Source organism: Copadichromis virginalis, linkage group LG12 (assembly GCF_057382275.1).
Source record: "Copadichromis virginalis isolate Kocher_CV1m ecotype Utaka linkage group LG12, C_Virginalis_male_GT1.1, whole genome shotgun sequence".
NCBI classification, from domain to species: Eukaryota; Metazoa; Chordata; class Actinopteri; order Cichliformes; family Cichlidae; genus Copadichromis; species Copadichromis virginalis.
Window position 1 is genome coordinate 5,783,989 of NC_140629.1, and position 22,951 is coordinate 5,806,939.

At 41.9% G+C, this 22,951-nt stretch overlaps 1 protein-coding gene and 1 pseudogene across 4 annotated transcripts in view; both read left to right on the forward strand.

Moving 5' to 3' along the window:
• arvcfb (ARVCF delta catenin family member b) overlaps window positions 1-22,951 on the forward strand; it is a 274,658-nt gene that overhangs the window by 51,205 nt on the left and 200,502 nt on the right. For all 4 annotated transcript variants that reach the window (XM_085474489.1, XM_085474492.1, XM_085474491.1 and 1 more), the window contains exon 2: window positions 5,493-5,577. The gene's annotated coding sequence lies outside the window, so the exon portion shown is untranslated. The remainder of the gene's footprint in view (window positions 1-5,492; window positions 5,578-22,951) is intronic.
• LOC146696380 (uncharacterized) overlaps window positions 3,037-22,951 on the forward strand; it is a 33,860-nt pseudogene continuing 13,945 nt past the window's right edge.

Consider the following 22,951-nt stretch of genomic DNA (forward strand, 5'->3'; position numbering starts at 1 on the left):
AAAAAAAAATCTACAAATCTCAATGTGAAGATTTATATGTAGGAGCTGTTTTCTCTTTGCTATGTCTGTCAACCAGAAGACATGTGCAGCAAGCTAACACTGCAGCTCTGCTGAGAGGTGGGTGCTGTCACAAGCATGGAAGGACCAGTGGTGAACCAGCGACAGGGTCATGACGCATGAGGGGAGTGGCCTGTACGACCCAATCCAAGAGATGAACTGGTTCTGATAAAAAGGTGTCAGAATACAAAGGACATCGCAGGTTGTTGTGTGTGGGGCTGCATAACCTCGGACCAGTCAGAGTGCTCATGCTGAACCCTGTCCACTGCCAAAAGCGTAAACAGCGGGCACGTGAGCCTCAGAATTGGACCACAGAGCAAAGGGAGAAGGTGGCCTGTTCTGATGAATCACATTTCCTTTTAAATGACACGGATAGCTGGGTGCCTTGCTTACCTGGGGAATACCTGGAACCAGACCGCACTGTAGAAAGAAGGGAGTGTGATGCTTTGGGCAGCTGAGAAACTTCGGATCCTGCCTTCCATGTGGATCACTTTGACTCGTCCCACGTATCTTAGTGTTGTTGTAGACCATGCACAGCCATTTTGCAGAGCACAACAAAAAGTTTGACCTGTTTGGCCTCCAAATTCCTCAGATCTCAATCCAATCAACCATCTGTGGCATGTGCTGGACAAACAAGTCCTATTCATGGAGGTCCAACCCCTGAGCTTTCAAACTTAAAGTATTTGTTGCCAGATGGTGGTGCCAGATACCAAAACACACCTTCAGTGGTCTAGTGGGGTTTAGGAGGCAAAAGGGGAACCATCATAATATTATGCATGTGGTCATAATGTTATTCCTGATCAGTGCAGACTGGAGTAATCGATATGCAAAAATAGCACCTCAGAACCAAAAGAGGGATTTTGTGAAATGGATTATGGAGTGAAGTGTCCTTTAGTGTGTCCTCCTGCCTGTGTTTAAGTTTGCTCAAATATTCTGTATGTTAGAACAAAGTTTCAACTTTCTCTGAGACCAGCAGGGGCTGTTCAGATGTTTCTGGCTGGTCGCTTTCATGGTGCCCATCAGACTGTGACCGAGGCTTAGGCTTGGGAGTAGCGGTTGTGCGCGTGGGGTGGGGATGGAAAGACAGCATCATATGGAGGGGGGAGGGGTTGGGGGTTGTCATTTACGGTAGGAGTGAAGGGGCCAAGCGGAGGAGCAAATTGCTTTTTAATCGATCATATTCCCAGTAAAAGCCACTCCCAGCCCCCGCTCGCCTACTCTTCCCTGCTATTTATAGAAGCTGCACTTGTGTGACTACAGTGTGTGTGCTGTGTGTGAGAAAGAGAGAGGAGAGAGAGTGACATAGGAAAAAAAACAGCAGGCAGGGTTGAGTTTTGTTGACCACTTTAAGTCACTGAAATAGAACTACATTCCCTGTTGTTATCACATATGTATTTTTTTGCTCATTAAAACCTGAGTACTACAGGGACCTTGCTTTATTCATGTGGTTAAAGATGACAGCCTTTTTTTTATTTTAATAGCAAGCTGTTGCTTTGCAAAGGCAATGATTCCAGGCCAATGATACACGAGCACCAGACACTATTCCACCAACAATAAAAAGAAACAACACCACCCAGTCAAAGATGTCATGTGCAGTCGTAGAAGCCCAACAATGCTGTAATGTGATCAGTCTCCCAGCTCCAGTTTCTTGAATCTATTTTGAGTGTGATGCCCAGTGTTGAGACTCACACTAACAGACGCTACCGTGCAGCGTGCACGAGTAATAAATTATGACTCAGCCCAGTGCTGCTGCTGATTGTTGGATCCATTTTCCGTGATGCCGTTGTTTCTAGCTAATCTGCCCCTCGGGGCTTTTGAAAAGGAAGTTTAAGTCTTTATTTTCCTGCTCTGTTGAACATTTTTTTTGTTCTTTTCATAAAGTAGTGAATCATCCCCTTTGTTTAAAAAAAAAACCCCAAAACAAAATAAAGAAAAAAAAATCTCCAGCTGTAATGGTGTCACATAAAAGATCCTGCAGAACGAGCAGTACCAGTGAATGAGGCCGCCGCTTGCAAGCGCTCCTGTCAGTTCTCCTTTGCAGCCCTCCCAGGAATTGTAAATGTCGTCACAGTCTCAACAAGACAGGTTTGTGCTATTTGCTGAAAATGTTTAATGTTGGATGTGCCTCTGTTTTTCTGCAGTGCACCAAAAAAAATGTAGGATTGTTTATTATGACTTTGTAGAAGTTCAAAGACAGGATCTAAATGAGAAGAGCAGAAGCACGCTGGCTAATTTACTGTAACATTCCAGTAATCTGCACAGAAGTGGAAGGCTGAGCAAATTAAAGAGCTTAGAGTGAGAGGAGACTAGAAGGGGAAGGATGGAGAGGTATGCCAGGTTCCCAGCTGCATCCTCCTCTGTGTCAGCATCTTGTCACGGTCTGACCCCTCTGACCAAACAGACATGAGCCTCACCACTCCATGCCGCTGTCTGTCTCCCTCTTATACCCACTGTGTGCTTCTAACACAAAGGTGCTTCAGCAGCCTTCCTGTTGAGACTAGTGGGAGAGTGGCAGGCATTATTGATTGAATATTTTAAATCTGATACCTGCAGATCAACACTGACATTCTGTCTCTTTTCTTTGCACCACTAGGAGACATGTTGATATTATTACTGTTGCATATCTGACCAGGGAAACTGACTAGAAGGACTTTAATCAGCAGCTTATGGATATGAGCCAACAGATGTGAGATTTGGGTGGGGTGTCACTTTGAAATGAAATATTGCAGCATTGGGAGGTGTGGTGGGGCGTGGTCTGCGGTGCCGTGCAGGGAGGGCGGACGCACCTGCACGGCATCCTTAATCACGCCCGCCTAGTTAAAAACACGGGGACTGAGGGGTTTGGGGGTGTTGTGGTGTGGTGAGATGTAAATAAAGATGACTCTGAACGTTGCTCCGTGGTCCCGCCGTGTCTTATTCACGCCACATTGGTGCCGAAACCCAGGAGGCAGCACGGCGGGTCCATATCGGAGCCAGGGAATGGAGGAGCTGGCCCAGAGGGTGGCCGAAATGGCGGCCGCCCAGCGGGAGCAGGCGGCGGAGGTGCGTCGCCAGCAGGAAGAGCTGCAGGACCAGTCCGAGCGGCACCTGGAAAGGATTGGGGAGCTGGCGGCGCTGCTCTGGGCCTGGGCGCCACCCCCACAGGTGTGTCCCGAGGACAGTGAAGCGGTGGAGGAGCCGCGTGAGGCACCTCAGCAGCCGGAGGTGGCAGACGAGGCGCGCGGGGATCTGCGCCTGCCGGAGGAGGGGGAACAGCCAGGTGAAGGGCTGCTCCTGCCGGGAGTGGTGGATGAGCCGCTCCAACCGGAGGCGGCAGACGAGGTGCGCGAGGGTCTGCGCCGGTTGGAGAAAGAGGAGCTGCACGAGGGGCTGCTCGAGCCGGGAGTGGCGGCGGAGGGAGCAGTAGTGACGGAGGAGTCGCGCTATGGGCTGCTCCAGCAGGGAGCGACAGCGGTGACGGAGGGGCCGCGCAAGGAGCTGGAGGTCCCAGTGCCAGGGGAGCTTGCTCGAGTGGAACTGGCGAGCGAGGCGGGCGCCACGCTTGAGATCGCCGTGCTCGCCAGACCGGCCTCACCACCACCAGAGGCCTGTACACGCCACACCTCTGCCCAGCCACCTGTGAGCTGGGGCTCACGCTTGTGCCGGCCGCGCCGGGTGCACCTGTCACGTGTCCGACTTCCGAACCAGCTTTGCCTGCGCCGCTGGATTCGCGGGCGGCCGCCTGAACTCGCACCTCCCCGTCGCTTGGCCGGGGCCTGGGGGTGCCAGCTGTCCGGGCTGATTCCCTCTCCCACTGGCGGTGGGGGAGTAGGTTCGGCCGGATGGCTCCCCGGCCTCAATCGGGCGATGGGGGTATGTGGTGGGGCGTGGTCTGCGGTGCCGTGCAGGGAGGGCGGACGCACCTGCACGGCATCCTTAATCACGCCCGCCTAGTTAAAAACACGGGGACTGAGGGGTTTGGGGGTGTTGTGGTGTGGTGAGATGTAAATAAAGATGACTCTGAACGTTGCTCCGTGGTCCCGCCGTGTCTTATTCACGCCACAGGAGGTACATACAAAAAATGATTATGTGTCAGGCTACATTCAGGACTGCATGTAAATGAAAAATGCAAGTGAGCAGTATTTCACCCTTTTGATGCATAAGGCAAAAACCTTATTATGACTCGGTTGATAAAAATGCACAGAGAACTACAGTTGCACATTGATCTCTGAGTGGAGCCCAACCAAATGCCATGACATGTCGTTCTCATATCATTATATCAGCCAATGTTCTTCTGATGCAACTATGGAAATGCAGATAGAGATATCTGTGAAGGTCCAATCTGAGGTGACCAATACTGCCATGGGAAAAAGAAAGCTCACAGGAAAAACTAAGTGCAATCCATGATTCAGTTTTCCGGTTCTACCTTTAGAAACAATAACTTCAAGTAGTATGACTTTATCAGCCTTGATTAAATCATTGTGAATGAACTTTAGCTCACTCTTCTTTACAGCACCGACTCACTTCATTGAGGTTTGTGGTTATTCATTTATGCATCATTGTCCTGTTGTAAGACCCAGTTTTGGGCAAGCAAATCTCTGCTTTGGTCTTGTCTGTCCAACGGACTGTGTTCCAGAAGTTGGATGATTTGTTTAGGTGCAGCATTACAAAATTAAGCTGTGCTGCCATGTTTGCTTTAAAGAGAATATGTTCTCTCTTGGCAACTCTTCCAAACCAGCCATATTTGTTCTGTCTTTTTCTAATTGTACCATTATAAACAACTTTTACCTAATGCTTGTAGAGTCTGAGATTTGGTTTTTTGTTTTTCTGGGGCTGAATTAGCTGGGAATTTCACTCCTGGGAGATTAGAATGTTTTGCACCTGTGAATAAATTTCTTGCTATAGAGTGATGGACTTCAAAATGTTTGGAGGTGGCGTCATATCACTTTCTAGATTGATGGACAGCAATAATTGCTTCTCTCAGATCATTGCTGATGTCTTTGGCATCTGTCTTTGGCTTGGTGTTAACACTCGCCTAAATGATCCAGACTACAAACGTTCAAAACGTCTGCCTTTGTAGAGTTTACCATCTGCCTTTGACTGCATAGAGTCATGTGAGGACTTTGTTTTACACATGACTGTACAATCTCTATATGATAGATGATAGAATGATAGATATCCCTTTTCTTGACTGTACAGAAGTTCCTTGTTCTAGTTCTTGCAGTAATTTAAGTCATGAAATATTCTCTGCAGTAACTGTGGCTTACCAACCACAATAACTAAGATATTAAGAAGAAGTCTTTGCTTGGAAACATACCCATGCTCTTTATGGGTTTATATATAGATGCTATCTGTCCCCATTTAGGTGAAACCATATTTTTGGATTTATTCTTGTAAATTCATCCTCTTTGTCTAGTCCTCAAACAATTCTGAAATGTTTTTAATCTGTTTTTCAGGTACAGCAGCCCAAGAGTTGTGACTCTGCTCTGATAAATGTCAGCCTGCTCTGATATTTGTATGGGTCTATCGCCACAGCCAAAGGTGAGTTCATGCTATTGGCAATCCAGTTGTAATATATGTTGTTGTCAGAGGTTTCAACAGGTGCAGCACACGTTATGAGACAGTGTTAAAGTGCATCTGCAGAATCAAAGAAGCAGTTTATGTAGCTAATTTAACGTTTGGGTCATCCAAGTTCTTGACACTTCTTTTGTCTGCCAGGTCTGTAGGGATGCACTTTTATACAGGAACAGACAAAATTTCTCCTCTTACATATATCTTAGTTGGCTTTCTTGAATTCATCCTAGGAAAATGCTACAAGTACTCCATTTGACAGCCTTTTTTGAGTATTCTAACGTACTGATGTTCTTGTTTCAGATAGATACAGTAATGCCTTGTTGGCAGTTGACAAATAATTAAGGCCTTGGTGTTGGTTTCCTAGGAGCTGTAAACTGAAGTTGAACCTATTTGTGGAAGTTAAGATCCCCTTCCCCCCCAAAAAAAGAAGTGAAGAGAAAAACATTGGTCAGACTTTCTTTGCTAACTCTGAAAAGAGGACTCTGTTTAGTCGCTGATTTACTCGAACACTGAGTAGCAACCGTCTGTTGTTCCATTTTGATACTGTGGTTAATCTTGCTTCTGGCAGCTGAAACGGGGCATTTGTGTAGTGTGAATGAATACAAAGTATATCCCAAGTCCAGGTCATGTTTTGTTTCTGTCTTGATCTTGTACTTCTTTTTTAATGGGATTGAGCTATTGCACTGGCTGTTCTTGGGGGAGCAGTACATCACCGGAGCTGTGTTTGCCCACCTCAACTAGGAGTTTTATCCTGGCTTCAGATGAGAGACCAGCTTTAAGACCTGACAAGAAGAAGATATAAAGACTAGCCAAAAACAAAATTACGCAAAATCGTAAAGTCAACCAGGCTCCGGCATCCGGTATTGAAAGCACTGGCAGGGGATTTTAAGCCACCTCCACTGCCCCCTGGGGCTATGGTTCTGCCTCAATTGGTACCTTTTCTACTATTCCCCTGAGAGGCAGGAACAGACTGCTGGGAGAGAACCACTCAATGATACCTCAGTATCATATCTTTTTAGAATTCCTGCAGACGGGCGACGTGTTTATTTTTTTGATTTAATGTTTCATTTTTGTCCCTCTCTTTAAGTGCTAAAAACCTTTTCCTTTATTATTCATGCAGGTGGTAATAAGTGACCATCTGTGGACCCACTGTTTATCGCAGATTGGTTTCAAAAGAGGTGAAATCAGGGACACACACTCAGTTGCTCATTAAGCACCCTGCAGTTCATGCACTTCTTTTTTATAGTTGCATAGCAACTAAAATAATCAAGTGCACCATGTGCCGTTTAATCTCTTATTCTTGTTTGTTACTGGCAGCCGACACGAAACTTCTCATTTGTGTTTATGGACCGCGGGACAAAAACTGATGCAGTGAGATTTTTCTTTGTAAATAACAAGTTCAGTGTGACCTTTCTCAGTAAAACTAAAGCATTTGGTCTTCAGTTATAAATAATGTCCACCTCAGCCCTTGCCATACCTGCAGAGGATGTCAGCGTACAACAGGTTCACCATGTAAAACGTGCAGAATAAATGCAGGGCTGAGAAGGTTAAGTGGACTGACATAAGGTCAGTGTAGTTATCTGTCTGTAAGACCCATTTTCATATCAAGGTCATTTTATCCTGAAGTCCTTGGCTCCTCAAAATGGCATCGGTTTAATTAATTCTCTGGAGCTTCACTAAGAAAGACCATTTTAGTAGTAAAGGACCACATATTAATCTGCTGGCACGGGGCCAATTACGGTACCCTGTCACTGTTCGTGTATGGCTTGTGTGGACTAATTGACTTGTCCAGACCTGAGCTCTGTGATTTAAACTTTGGTGTATGGCAGAAAAGTGGGACTATAATAATGTAATGATAATGCGGTAATGTTAATACTGTAATGGTAATCGCATAATGTGGAATTTTTTGAATTTGTGGTGAAGAGTGCTGAAGAGCATTTTCATTTGCGGTTTGTAGAGTCTCTGCAACTATATAAATGTTGTTGTATCACAAGCAGGTAGATGCTACTGTTTCATGTAGCACTGCCTCTTCATCAAAGTTTTACACACTCCCAAAGCGTAACATATTAAGCTATGTGACCAATCGTTGGTAACCCAACACGTTTCTATGTTACGCGTTCGGAAAAAGAAGGAAACATGAGAACCGTTTGGACTCAATCTACACATGTACATTTATTTTACGTTCTCATCATGAATCACTTTGGAAAACACTATCTAGCGTGATTAAGGTTGTGGTTAGGGTTAGGATTAAGGTTAGGGTTAAGGCTGGAATACACAGCTGGAATGTGTGTTACCACCAGGAACGTCATTCTTCTGGATTTCATCCACAATCCGGCGCATACCATACGAACACCGTTACCTTTTGCGTTCTCAGAGTGTTTAGAGTGTTTTAGTCATTTATCACCTTCTCAGGTGTTTCTCATTTTCTTTGAAACATATACTTGCTAACTAAATATTTGAAGAGGTCTGACTATGGGCCAAATAAACAGGCAACTTCATTGGATCTTGAGCTTTGGGAATTTAGTTATTTCTATATGTGGGACTCCAGGATTAATTGAAAATTTTGAAAACAAAATCACTGTATCCCTGATTATGTATGACCATGTCAATGTTTCTACTACAAAGTGCAACAGTTGAAACCCCTGTTAAATCACAAATCTACAGAATTGATAATCACATTTTTTGGGGAAATCCGAGTTCAGTGAGACAAGCCACACCCGGGCCTGATTACTGTCAGACCCGTTGAATCAATGAATCACTTAAATTGAACTTGTCTGACGAGGTGGCGTAGGCTTAACGATCCCAAAAAGCATCACATCGTGCCACAAACTAAAGAAATTTAAGAACAGCTGAGAAACAAAGTCATTCGTCTTGAGGGTGGCTGTCACTCGTTAGGAAGAGCAGGTCATCTACTAATCAGATGGTTGGTAGTTCAATCTCCAGTCTCCAAAGTATCCTTGGCCAAGATACTAAACCCTGAGTGGCTTTTCTTTTTGAGACCAATTTCAGTCAGCAACTGCTGGTCGATGAGTTGGGAATTCCAAATTTTCCCACTAAACCTGTGAATACCAGATGGTGTCTGATGAGTCTTTAGGCCTGTGTGACTATGGCTTAATGTGTATATTGTTTATGTTGCCCCCGGAGATGATTTAAATTGCTTATATACTGCTTGGTTAGCTTTATGTATACTAGTACAGCATAGTAACTAAAAATAGGTGGCTGGGAGAGAGAATAAGCCTCACAAATACCTGTCCAATCAGTGCAGAGTCAAAGGGTTCCTTCTCTTTTAGTGGTATCTGGCGGAGCTAAGTATTGAGCTTAAAATCCATGCTTATGGCAGACATTATAAGTTGGCTCAGCTCTGTCCTGCAATTCAGCAACTGTTTCAACAAAGTTTTGAAGATTCTTTTTTTGACAGTGCTGTTGAATGTGCAGAGGAGGACTTTTAATAAGACAGCATCAGCCAGCAGTCACACAGCCCATCTCTAAGGACCAACAGGCCCACAGCCTGAACTCAACAGCTTTCTGTCTCTCTCTCTCCCCCCCCCCCATCTTTTTGTCTCTTTCACACTGACACCTTTGAGAATCTGGTGTTTTGTTTTTATCTGAAGGAAGAGCAACTGCTGGCCCATAGGCCAGTATTCCCAGTATGGTCAGTTTTCCAACGAATTGAGATAGAGGAGTATTTATTAGAGGTAATCGTGCTTTTTATGAAACCCACTCTCACGTTTATTTGTGCTTCTTTCACATTAGATTTCTTTTTTACATGATTAATCAGAACAATTGCTCAAGAGAACTGCTAGCCCAAGTGACACTTAGGCCATGTTGTTACTGAAATGATTTCTTGACATCCTCTCCCCTCCGCTTCAGGAAGTGTTCAAATAATGTTTATTGCACACTTTGATTCATTCAATGCCAGAACTAGACTGAAGCCACTGTTAATCATTTTATGCACTGGAGGCACATTAATGGTCTGACGAAAGATGACTTTAATAAGTTAATGTACGGCAAGTGAGAAGAGCTTTTTATGACTGGATCTGGCACCATGAATTGGTTGAGACAGAGCGCGAAATGGGTTTTCAGCCATGCAGTCAACTCGAGTCCACAGCTGAATGTGCAATCTTTTTAGGAAATTACAGGTTGTAATGATAAAGCCTTCGCGTCTGCTTTTACCACAGTAATGAGGCTGACCATACTCATAACATGCCATTTCCAACATTTCAGCTGCAGCAGAGAACTTGACGGTGAAAAAAACAAGAGGTTTTTCAGGCTTCTTCGATTGTATGTTTGACTTGAACAAAATTAGTGTGGTGCTGAAGATATGGATGGTGTGTAGAGCTCATATTTGCAGAATCCCAAAATATGAATGTGGTGGGGTTTAGCTGGAGCCAAAATTTCTGTGTATCTACTGCATATTCAACCTGATGCTATTTATTATATTCCCATTCTGTCACTGCAGCACATTAATAACACTGTGGAAATATCTTGGGACCAACTGCTCCATTTTAGTCGGTTTGTATAGCACTTTCGCTAATAATTACATCTTCCAGAGCAGTCCAGAGAGAACATGCACTTATCTCCAGTGGGCTGCTTCTTGGGTGACAATTGTGGGTGTTTTATTAAATGGTCACAAATTATAGTGCCACCCCAGGAGGGCTGCTATCTTTAGTTTCCTCTGTGATATTGTTATGGAAAACTTTAGTCTGCTGGCAAAAAGGTCACAATAAAGCCCGTCTGTGTTAAAATCTCTTCTCTAGTCATGGTTTTACCTATCTGAATTAAATGCCATAATGTCTGCATGCTAGAACAAAATGTTTACCACCTTATTGTAATTTGTTAGCATGCTAACACACTCCACTTGTTTTCAGGGAACGTACATGAAGTGAACATGTCTCCCTAATGACAGTGCATTTACAATATGAGCCTTTACTTTTAATTCTATGGTACTTTTGTGGTATGTTACTGTAGTTTTATCCTTGAACTTTTGGTAACAGAGATAACATCTCTTAAAGGTTTGTTTAACAGTTTTAAATTCACTAGTGATCAGCTCTCTAGCATTAAACAGAGAAGCTGGTGATGTATATTAATATTAGCATTCATGCATGTCCTTTCAACACCTTAAGCCCACTGGGCATTTTCTGTGAGACTGCTTGTGTTTGCTTGTGTCACAGCAAAGTAAATTTCCACTTCAGATGGTAAGTGAAGCTGTCTTATTCTTCTTCAGAAACGTTATCTCACAGTGCACAAACTACCAATGTACCCTTCAAGCATACTTCAAAGGACTACAACATAGGAGAAGGATTCCTGGAGTCCATGTCGAAATCTGAAATGGAGAATTATGGCTCCATCACACTATAGTCAAAATAACACAAGCTCTTTGCGATTAGCAAAAACTGGTAACTGCTCAGTGATAGCACTATTTTTTTCTATCAGAGACTGACTGCGAGTAGTTGATCTTAAGGTGATTGCACAGGTCATCTAATGGGAGGCAACCTGTCTCCTGGTCCAACTCGGACTGACCTGCAGTCACTCTCAGACAGATTGGTGAATAGTAAATGGACTGGTACTTATAAAGCACCCTTCTACTCAATTTAGAGCACTCAAAGTGCTTTCTGCTACAAGTCTCATTCATCCAATCACACAGCTTTTAACTATACTTGAGCACTTTCAATTAACATTCACACACACTCGAACTTCAATGGATGCATTGGGGTTTAATATCTTGCCCAAGGATACTTTGACACATGGAGAAACCAGGGAACCAGCATCCACCAACCTCCTGATTGGAGGAGTGGCTGTGGCGTGATTGGCGGACCTTTGCAAAAAACTGTCATCTAATGTGTAAACGCAGATTTCTACTGTACTGCGTTCAATTTGAGTCTGCACTGATGAGTGCAACTCACCTATGGCACGTCTCTTTGCAATAGGAGCCTCGACTCAAGTGGTTGCCAGCTGCTTGTATTCTGCAGTGGCAAATTGCATGCAGTTGCCAATTTGACCGCAGTCAATTGCAAAGCAATAGCAGACTGACTACATGTTATTGCAGTTTTATGGCTGTCTTGATGCATTCCTTTTATGTGACTCCAGCTGGTTAAAATTCAATTCCTCATCTAACTAACCATGCTGCTGTCACTGTGTGCAGGCAACAGTACACGCTTCACTTAACACTGTATTAATGGCAGAGCTGCTCAATGGTGGAGCACAAATAAGTCAACAGTTTCGTTACACACCTTCCGGCAATATAAGTATTTGGCCATAATTTGTACAGTAATTTGTTCCAAATTATTTAACATTACAAATTAGATGCAAGATTTGTGCCGAGCATCAGGTTGAGGTGAGATTTCCTGCAGGAAACCTAAGGCAGAGAGAGAACTTGTAAACTCCACCCAGAAAGGACAGCCGACCAGGAGATTTGAAGCCAGAATCCTTTTTCTGTGGGGCATCGGTGCTAACCAGTTTGCAGTAGTTAGCACTGTTAAAAGGTGTAAGGCTTCACAGAGTTTTGCTTTTAAAAAAGGTGGAGTAAACAACCAGCATCATTGTGATGTTCCAATGCTTAACTCAACTGCAATGCCTATTAGTAAGAAAATACATGTTCATGTCCCCGTGAAGCATTTTCCACACACTGTCAGGCACTCCATGCTTTATACATGTTGATAGCTGTTATTGCAACAATAATTAGCTATGAGCGCAAGCTGTGACAGAGCTGTTGTAGAAGCACTGTGATGCTGCCCTTGCTGTGATGTTTTGAGACTGTATTTGGATGCGGGGCGTTGATGCATTAGAGGGTAGCAGCAGCAGAGAGCTGGCGAGCATGACTAATCCGGGGATCTCCTGTGTGGTGTGTACGACTGGTTGTCCTTCATGCCTCGCTGATGGGTACTGCACACTCACGGCCTCACACACTGACAGAGTCAGGGAAAGATTTGGTAGTAGCTTTGTGTGGAGCTTAGTGCTTTATTATCACATATAGTGTAGTTTAGAGTTTCAGTAATGGGCCCAACTGGCAGCATACAAAGCTTTCAGGTCCTGTTGTGTTACTAGCAGAGATGGGCAGTAACGCGTTACTTGTAACGCGTTACTGTAATCTGATTACTTTTTTCAAGTAACGAGTAAAGTAAGGGATTACTATTGCAAAATCGGTAATTAGATTACCGTTACTTTCCCGTAGGAACGCTGCGTTACTGCGTTACTAAAACCGTGATTTTTTTTGCGAGAATGTCTCATGACAGTGACGTAAGCAAGTGCGACGTTGGTGACAGCAGCTGTGTGCAGATCAACAATGGATAATATATCGAGTGCGGGAGAGAGTATGAGCGTGCAGCGTTTAAAGTGTGGAAGTACTGACCTTACTTTGAGTTTGATTCCATAAAAAGTGACAAAAACATTAGCGTCCATCGTGCGTGGGAAGAAAACTTATTTTTACAGCGAAAAAAACCCCTAAACTTCCGAGCAAGAGACACTCGCGCGGATTCTTCAACTGACCGCAGCACACCTACACCAGGGTAACCCTCCGCCTACCCTGCTCCTGCTTTACAGGTGAAAATAGAGCAAAAGGACTGCTGAGTCTTTGACTTTATTTATTTTCTGCTGTGTTTTACTTGCATCTGTTTGAAAGAGTGAGTGAAAACACAAAAAATATTTTATTTTATGTGCTGGAATGTGTAGAAAATAGGTTTAAATGTTAAACTAATTTATTCAAGTCAGAGAATGTTGCATATAATTAAATGTTTTGCTTGATGCATAAAGTTAAAAGATTAAAACTGATAAAACAAGTTAAAAAAAGAGACTTTTCCATTTGATTACATTTTGTATGATGGATTATGTAGAAAAAGTAGAATTGGGCTGAAAGATCTATCACTTTATCACCTCTTCAGGTTGTAAATCGTGTTTTTAAAAAGTAACTAAGTAACTAAGTAACTAAGTAATTAATTACTTTTGAAAATAAGTAATCAGTAAAGTAACGGGATTACTTTTTGGGGGGAGTAATCAGTAATTAGTTACTGATTACTTTTTTCAAGTAACTTGACCAACACTGGTTACTAGTCACTCTGCTAAATACATTCTGTACTCTTTGGTAAGAATCTGGTGACATTGTCCGCTGTTATGCTTTGCATAGAAATTTCCTTCTTGACAGCAGAGAAAAGGTAGTTTAGATAGTGTTTAGGTAGTTTGTGTTTAGGTAGTGTTGATAATGGACTTCCATTATCAACACCAATAGCATCTTAAATTTCAAAGGATTGTGTTTAAAAACCCTCGTTTTAATTTGCCATTCATTAGATTCATTATTCAGTCTTTGACCTCTTTTGCCTGCACTGCCTTCACTTTATATGAATTCTCTATTATAGCTACAGCCCTGCGGAGACCTTAATTCTGTTTTAATGCTGCAATTTCATTTTGCCTGTTACAACAAAAATGACAAAAAATGATATATGAGGACATTGGCCAAAGCCTTTCCTTCTTAAGTGCCAAAGGAGAGACTCTGAATTAATAGGCTCGCTGTGTTGTTATTCTGCTGCACTGAGGAAAAGTCAAGTTACCGTATTCTCACTTCAGAATGTCAGTTACATGAGATACGGCACCATGAGAAAAATATTTACCCCCTTACTGATTTCTTCGTTTTTTGCACATTTCTCACACATAAATCTTTCAGATCAGCAAACAAATTAGACAAAAATAGTCCCAATAAATGCAAAATGCAGTTTTTAAATGATGATTTAATTTATTAAGGGTGTCGTTTTGGTGCAAATATAAATTATCGAATGTGCAAACTTTTATCAGATGCTTGAACCAATCTGATGAAAATGAATGAAAATAAGTGTGTGTTAGTATACAATAACTGCAATCATGCACTATGTAACTCATGGTTTGGGATTTTAAGATAATTCTGGTTCAGTTTAACCTAATAAAGAGTTGCTATAATGAGAACAACTTGCTGGCTGACCTACACACTGGCACAGTCCTCCATGAACACTGCTTTGTTTATCTGTGCAAGGATGTCTTTCAATGTGGACGTACTGTCAAAGTCATTCTGATATAGTCGTCTGAGGAAACGTAGCAGTAAATAAGTAGAATCATGGACCATTATATGGACAATTACTGACAATTAAAGAAATTAAGAGAGTAGTACTCTACGGTGGCGATAATCAAATGTACATGAGTAATTGATCAGCAGCAAGTGTGTGCACCTCTATAAAAGCAGACGTTTGGGAATTTGTGGTCTGGAGCATTCACAATGCCACAATCTTCCGAGTGGAAGTCCCAGCAAATTCATCTTAAAGTCAAACTGTGCAATACTCAAAGAAACTGCAAAGAAAACCAACCAAACAAAGAACTACATGTCAGTCTTTACAGGCCTCCAATAAGATTTTCAGTGTTAAAATTCATGAAAGCACAAAAGATTGACCAAGTATAGCTTTTTTGGAAGACCTGCCAGGAGAACACCTGTTGTCTCTAAAAAGACACGGCAACAAAGCTTAAGTTTGCAAAGTTGAACAAACCACAAGACTTCAGTGTCCTTTGGAGGGGACCAGATTGGAGTTGTTTGGCCATGATGTACAGTTTCAGATTTGGAGAAAACCAAACACAGCAAATCAGCACAAAAATCTCATACATCATCAGTGGTGGAGGGATGATGACTTGGGCTTGTTTTGCAGCCGCAGAACCTCGGTATCTTACAGACATTTAATCAACCATGAACTCTTCTGTATTCTTAAAGTCAAATGTGAGGCCATCTGTCCAACAGCTAAAGTTTGGCCCACCAGCTAGGTCTTGCAAGCACAGGAGTAAATCTACAGCAGAAAGACGGATTGGCTGAGGTGTTGGATCGGCAGAGTCAAAGTCCAGACCTCAACCTGGCGTGACCTTAAGAGAGTTGTGCATAAACGAAAGCCCACAAACCTCAATGAAATGAAGCAATGTTGTAAAAAATAGAGGCTAAAATTTCACCAACAGCATGACAGAGAAATCAAGCAGAAAATGATCGGTTCAAGTTATTTCTACTAAACATGCTTCTACAAGTCACTGGATCTTTTACATGTGTTTTTCACTTGACTGTATATACAGATGATTAACTTAATTGACATGATGTTAGCATAGCTATCACTTGTTACTCATGTGTCTTGCTAATGTTAGATGTGAATTGTGATGCACTAAGATTTAATATATTTGCTTGAAAGCTTCAGACTATTTGTCTCTGTATCACTAGCAGTCCTAAGCACCACGTGTTTCCCTTTTCTGCTGTTACTTTGTGGACGGGATGACCCGGTGACTCCAGGCCAGAATAAACATCTTTGTCCTCACTCTGCCCATATCATCTCCAGATACAGCCCGCTGCTATATAGTTCCTTGTTATGGTAGCCTTGACACTGAAGTATCACCCTCTTCTGTGAGCTGAACCCTGTGATTTCTATGTATGTTTTAAATTTATTTAAATTTATCTTTGTATGTGTTCAAGCATTCGTTCTATACTGTTTGTGTAAGTGTGTGTTTATATTTGTGTGTGAGAGGAAGGACGAGAGATTGGCCTCCTGTTCTCCTGCTGCAGAAACCCTGTGCTGGAATGTTAATTGGTATGACTGGTCTGTCTCTCTGATAAGATGCAAGGCCATGTTTAATAAACCAAAGATTAAGATGTCCCACTGTCTGAATGCACGAGGCGAGGGTAGAGGAAGAGTGTGGTTTTTTTTGTTTTTTCCCCCTGCCTTTCTCCTCACACAATCCACATCCCGTTGCCTCATAACAAATAGAAAACCAGCAGTATTACAGAGTGTGAGGTGATTCACGAAGAGGCTCAAAACGCATGTATTATTAAGACTGGAGCAGCGAGGTTTTGAAGTTATGCTAATGAGGAGCTTTTTGGTGCTACAAATCTAACCGTCGTTTGAATAATTCCTCTGCTCGTCCCTCCTCTGCTCCATTCTGCCTCTTTTCCATCTTCTTTCCATTCTACAAGAGTCGCACTTTCAAGGACGCAGCATTGGAGTGAAGCTGTGCACATGCTGTTTAAGGGAGGTGATGGTAGATTAGACAGCAGCTACAAGAAGCTCAGCACAGACCTCTGACCGGAGGCTTCTCCTCCCACATACAGCCTATAATAAAGAGATCATTTTGCCATGTAAATATATGTATATATAGAAAATCTGTGTGAATGTAGAGAATCTATATTTGTAATCATACATAAGAAGTATACAAATGCCTCCACATGGTAACCCCCGCTTGTCTGAGGAGGGCAGCTTTTAACTTTATGATCACTCATGTAATTTAATCCTGACATTTAGGGCTACATCCTGTATGCTGTATTCATATAAGACCAGTTATAGCATAGCACAGACCCTGATGAATATTAAACAGAAGCTTTTTGGTCAATGTAAGAGTGGTTTTACATGCTGGAGTTATTGCAAAACATTACAAGTATTCAGTGCGTTTCTATATCCAGCAGACTTTTATTGTTGACAGGTCAGCAATTAAACCCCATGCTCTAAGTCAGGCCAGGATGATACTACTGCTACTGAATTATTCATGCAAAGCTTGTTTATATATGCTTAAGTGTCCAGAAAGACGAGCAGAATAGTATTGACCTGGTATGCAATAAAAAGAGCAAACAATAAGTGCCATATTCATTCTTCTTCATTCAACCTAAAAGTAAGTCAGAGTGGAGTGGCTGATGATCTAATTAAAAATGTTATTGGTAAGATTTTGTAATATATTTAAAACGTAGCCGGGCTTTGTTTGGCAGTTAAACCCCTTGTGTCTGAGTTTTGAATTAACTGTAAATAAGATAAAGATCCTGTTGCAGAAGCTTGAGAGCAGGAAGGCAGTAGAACTGAGTGAGGTGAATAACAATGTTCAGTTCTCTGGTAAAGAGTCTACAGGTCTGAAGCACACTGTATATTTAATGTGGTTTGTAGGCAAAGACACACTGATAATCTTATAAAATGAGAGTGTAGTATTTCAGAATATGTGGATAAAACATTTCCAGTCTGTAATTAGCGTCTCAGTCGTGTTACTCGAGGACATTCTCATGCACAAACTTGTGAACCAGTTTTTTACGAAAATAAAACTGTTTACATAGTGGCAGTTTTAATAGATGTGAGAAGCATCTGCATAATAAGGAAAACTGATGTTGTAAGTGTGTATTTGTGTTAACCTAAATTTGGCTTGTCAGTTTGTTGTTTTAAAGTAGGCCCAAGCTGTTAAGTAAGATGATAAGAGTGTGAGAATTGAAATTTGTGTGTAAAAGGTTGGAAAATGGCAGACTATCTTGGTGAAAGAAAAAGTCGTGTTTACAGGTAGCAGTATACCAGCTCATAGGGCTGCTCGATTATGGCAAAAATGATAATCACGATTATTTTCACTGAAATTGAGATCACGATTATTTGACGATATTTATTTAACCCTTTAAGACCTACTATAGAACCAAGTCCACCAGAGCTCATATTATTTTTTTTTACATGCTGTAGTGCCATTTGTGGGAGCATTTCAAGTTGCTATACATCAATACAACTGTTATAGCCCATATTTTAATAATATGTATGCATTAAGTCCATAGTAATTACATAAATTGCAAAAAAGTGCAATAAACTACAAAAAAATTTGAAAATCGCTTTTGTTTTGTTTACATATATTTCTACTTGGAGAAATTTAAGAGGTTTATCCCTCAAAACTTTAAATACAATAAAGTTGCAAAAAATAGTTTCCCACCACAGGAAATTTATTTTGAGTGTCTTCATAGTTTTATTTTGGAGATACAGCAATTTTTATATATTGCAGGAAAAACAAAAAACAATCCTATGATGCAAATTTGCAAAGAAAACAGCAGGTGCATCATTTCACTGTGGGAAGTGTTACGAACAGCTGATAGGAACGGCAAAGCGTGTTTCTGGAATATTATGTTTTTGTTCCTGCAAGCGCTTTTTATGCAATTTTTGCAAAGCTATATGTGGAAGGAAACCATGACCGAGGACAAGCTGATGGCATCAGATGTAAGTACAACTCCTCCGGTTTCATATGCAAAACAAATTATTGCGCTAGCTTACACGGTTCAGGTTCTACAGGGATTTAAAAATAGTTACGCAAAACGGAGCGTGCTGCTCTGACCGGCTTTAAAGGGTTAACAATGACTTTAAAAAAATAATATAAAATAGTGTGCAACACCACTGAAGTTGTTTTTTTTTTAAACTCTCTTTTCAACCAACGGCAGTCACTCTCCAAATAACTTCTGCTTAGCTTTCCGAGCTTCCCTCGGGTCCTCTTAATCAGCGGTCTCCAACCTTTTTTGCGCCACGGACCGGTTTATGCCCGACAATATTTTCACAGACCGGCCTTTAAGGTGTCGCGGATAAATTAGGGAGGGGCTAATAATCGGCTCAGTCATTTTTAATGATCGTTGAAAGCCCAGATCGTAATCGTGATTAAAATTCGATTAATTGAGCAGCCCTACCAGCTCATGCACATATGAAGCGTCCTGGTTTGTAATAGTTCTGTGGTCTAGTCAACACCATGTTCGGACTGTTTGCAAGCTTGCGGTGCTTACAGTGTCAATAAGCTCCCCCACATTAGGTTTGTTGAACTTTGTGAATCATTTTCAGGCACAGGCTGTCTGAGTGCTGTTATTGATTTATATGGAAGAGGGCCTGGACTCGCCCAGTTGTAGAGGCAGTGTAAACTAGAAATTGTGCTTGTTCAGAGACACTGAGATGAAGGTTTGGTTATTATTTTGGAAAATCGCTCCTTAGTTTACGAGCTGCTACATTTGTGAATGTGTCCTTTCTAATAAAAGAGGTGGATTTGCTTTAATACATTATTAATAAATCAATGAACCTTTTTTCCGTTAAACAGCCTAAACTTCGAAGAGTCTCCGGACTCCATGAAATCAATTTCTTGAGGGTCAGGGACGATTGACCACATCTCCTCTTGGACGTGTAAAGTTGAGGTTCAGAAGAACTACGGCAGGATCAGGGGAGCCTATTCTTGTCAGCATAGTGAGGCCAACAGTGGCAAAGTGCATAGCTTAGTATGATGACAAACAGGAAAGCTGCAAGGGGGTCTACATGCAGGACATGAGGGTCAATGGTTAATGTGTCTGTTGATTTACATGTATATTAACTAGTTGCTTTTTTGTATTATTATTATTTATCAAAAAAACTGATGATGCATAGATAAAACACAGCACGTTAATGAAGATTTTGGAGGGTGTTTGACTGCCTACAAAACGTTAGGCCCTTATCATAGTGTAGAGGTTACCACATTCACCTAACATGCATAAGATCCCCTGACACAAGTCCCTTTGCCACTGTAGTTTCATCTCCTGCGGTGAACATTTGTGAAGAAGGTAGAAGCGAAGAAAGCTTCCGTTTTTTTAAGACCACAGTCGAAGCTTCCAGACAGTTGCAACAAAGAGTGACTGAAATAAACATGCATAAGTGAAAATCTAAATAAAATACAATACTCCTCCAATAGAGCACTTCGCTGTCAGACTGCAGGCTTACTTGTGGTTCTAGGGTACTTAAAAGTAGAAAAGGAGGCAGAGCCCTCAGCTTTCAGGCCCCTCTCCTGTGGAACCAGCTCCCAGCTTGGATTTGGGAGACTGACACCTCTCTTCTTTTAAGATTAGGCTTAAAACTTTCCTGTTTGATAAAGCATATAGTTATGGCTGGCTCAGGTGTCCCTGAATCCTCCTTTAATCATGCTGCAATAGGCGTAAGCTGCTAGATGGTGCACCGAGTGCTTCTTCTTCACTCACCTCCTTTCACTCTTTGTCTTTATATACCAGTTTGCATTTGATCATGAATTATTATTAATCTCTGGCTCACAGTGTGTTTTTCGTCTTGTCTCTATCCTCTCTCCACCATAACTGTCCCTCCCTGAGCCTGCTTCCACTGGAGGTTTCTTCCTGTTAAAAAGGAGTTTTTCCTTCACTCTGCTGCCAAGTGCTTGCTCATAAGGATTTTTCTTTTTGTTGGTGTTTTCTCTTTATTATTGTAGGGGAACTGACTGTTGTTGTGATTTGATATAAATAAAATTGAACTGATAAATATAATAAATACAGGAGAAGGACATTTAAAAAACAGAATATAAAACAATCAAGGTCAAATGTGTCAAAAGTTAAACAATATGCATATTAATATGTCAGTTACAGTTATGCAGAACAATTATTGCCCCTTTTTATGTTTGAACTTGTAGATAAAAGATCAGAATAGTATCCATTTTAAATTTTACCAACAAAGCACATACACTCTCTTTCTGAAATGTCAAATCTTTAAGCTGATATCATTAGTGTCACTTAAGGTTTACATGAGGTCGGTACATTAGCAAAATAATGCAAGTCATTTACAAATGTGTAAGTGGGTGTTTGTGTTTGTGGGGTGTTAAATTGGCAGTACTTTGTCATCCTCTTACAGCTGTAGAGAAAAGGTAGGGACCTCCTCTTAGGTCCATGAGCTCTATTGCAACAGGCTCAACAGTGGAGTGACCTGAGGAATAAATCTATCGAGTGGAAACAACAGAACAATTCAATGACGAGCACTCTGCATACGAATGGTGCACCTGATGATGTGAAAAGGGACCGTTACAAATTTGGCTACAGGCAGGAATGGAAAACATGGATCTGTTTATCTAACAACGTGCAGTCTGTATTTTCCAGCGAATCACCGATATCTGAGGTTCTGGCCGTCACAAGCATAGTTTTTCCACCAAGCAGCTTTACTGCAGCAGTTAGTGGATCAAAGTGCTTATTGAGGTGCATCTTGTTAACAGATGCCTAAATTTATCACTATCATCTCCTGTCTGTTTCATTGCTTAACGCCCACAAGCAACCGACGAGGGAGGATCAAAACATAACACCATGAATTTTTCCTGGCAGGGGCTGATTTCCTTTGATTGCTGACGGGCGACAATTTCTCCCTTCACTGATTCCTAGAATGGGCCCACAGTGAGACCTCAGGCTTAAGACAGACCACACATGGAGGTGGAGGTCTGCAGAGTCTCTGTCACACTGCCATTGATCTCTGTCATCCTTTTCAGCTTGTTTCTTACACCCTCCGGGCCAGTCTTCTTAGAAAGTTGACTTGGTGGCACTTAATGAATGTGTAAAACCTGATTTCTAGGACCATCATTTGGATTGTTAGACGCATCAACCGACAGCTGAGACAGCCTTCATCAAAGTATGTCACAGATTTGAGGACAAATTCTCAGAAGCCAATCGGCAAGAGACTGACAGGGACTGCAGGGACAGGGACGGGGATTACCATGTCCCTGTGTCTGTATTAAAGTGGGCAGTATGTCCACATTTAAGTCAATTTCTCTCTCTCTCTGTTGAGCAAGCCCTTTCTTTCACCACAGAAAGCTGTATAGATTGTCTTACATACAAAAAAGTACCCATCAGGACCTACAAACAGGATTTAACATGTAAAGACTGGTAGGTTTCACTTTTTCGTGAAATGAAGACTATGGAGCATTAATTGTTGCTCTGATTAAAAAAAAAAGTAAAACAAGATTTTGATGTTCTCTGACTTGGCTGCTTCACGTCTCTTTGTCTGAATGAGGGAAGCGGAGCTGGGCCAGCTTTGACCACCTCCCTCTGTTTCCCCTCACCTTCATTGTCTTCTCTTTATTCTCCACTAACCGCCACTGACGGCATCACTGCTCTCACATAACCCTCCTGCCTCTGTTCTCCTGTCCCCTCTAAAACCGGTGTGACCACTGAACGGACAGGACGTCAAAAGAAGGTGAAAACAACGTTCGGAAGTATCAGTGTTGCTTTCGCTCTTCTCCTGGGACTCGGAGAGAGAATCGATAGTTTTTCATTAACCTGTCTTCCCTCTGTAAAGTACAGTACTACACACTTAAGTAGTGGCGGTGTTGGTGGATGATTTCTCTCTGTCTTTCACACCAACACATACATTCCACCTGGTGCACATGCGGCTTTTCACTCTAGCAACTGAACTTGCTTTTAACATTGCAAAGGTGACGTTAACCAGCACACAAATGCACCAGATTCTTCAAAGAAAATCTGGTGCCTGAAGCTCAGTTTATGCAATAGAAGCTGTGCCACAAACTACCAGACTGCACCCTCTTGTCCATTTTCTTTGGTTATTATGGGTATTTATGGTTTACAAGCATCAGCTAATTCATTAAGAAATATTACACACGCACATATTATGGTGCTTGGTTCGCAAGCTAGTGTTGTTCACTTCAATTCAGTTAGATTCGATTTTATTTATACAGCGCCAAATCACAACATCAGTCGTCTCAAGGTACTTTATATTATAGTGTAGACCCTACAGCAATATATACAGAGAAAAACCCAACAGTTATATGACTCACCTATGAGCAAGCACTT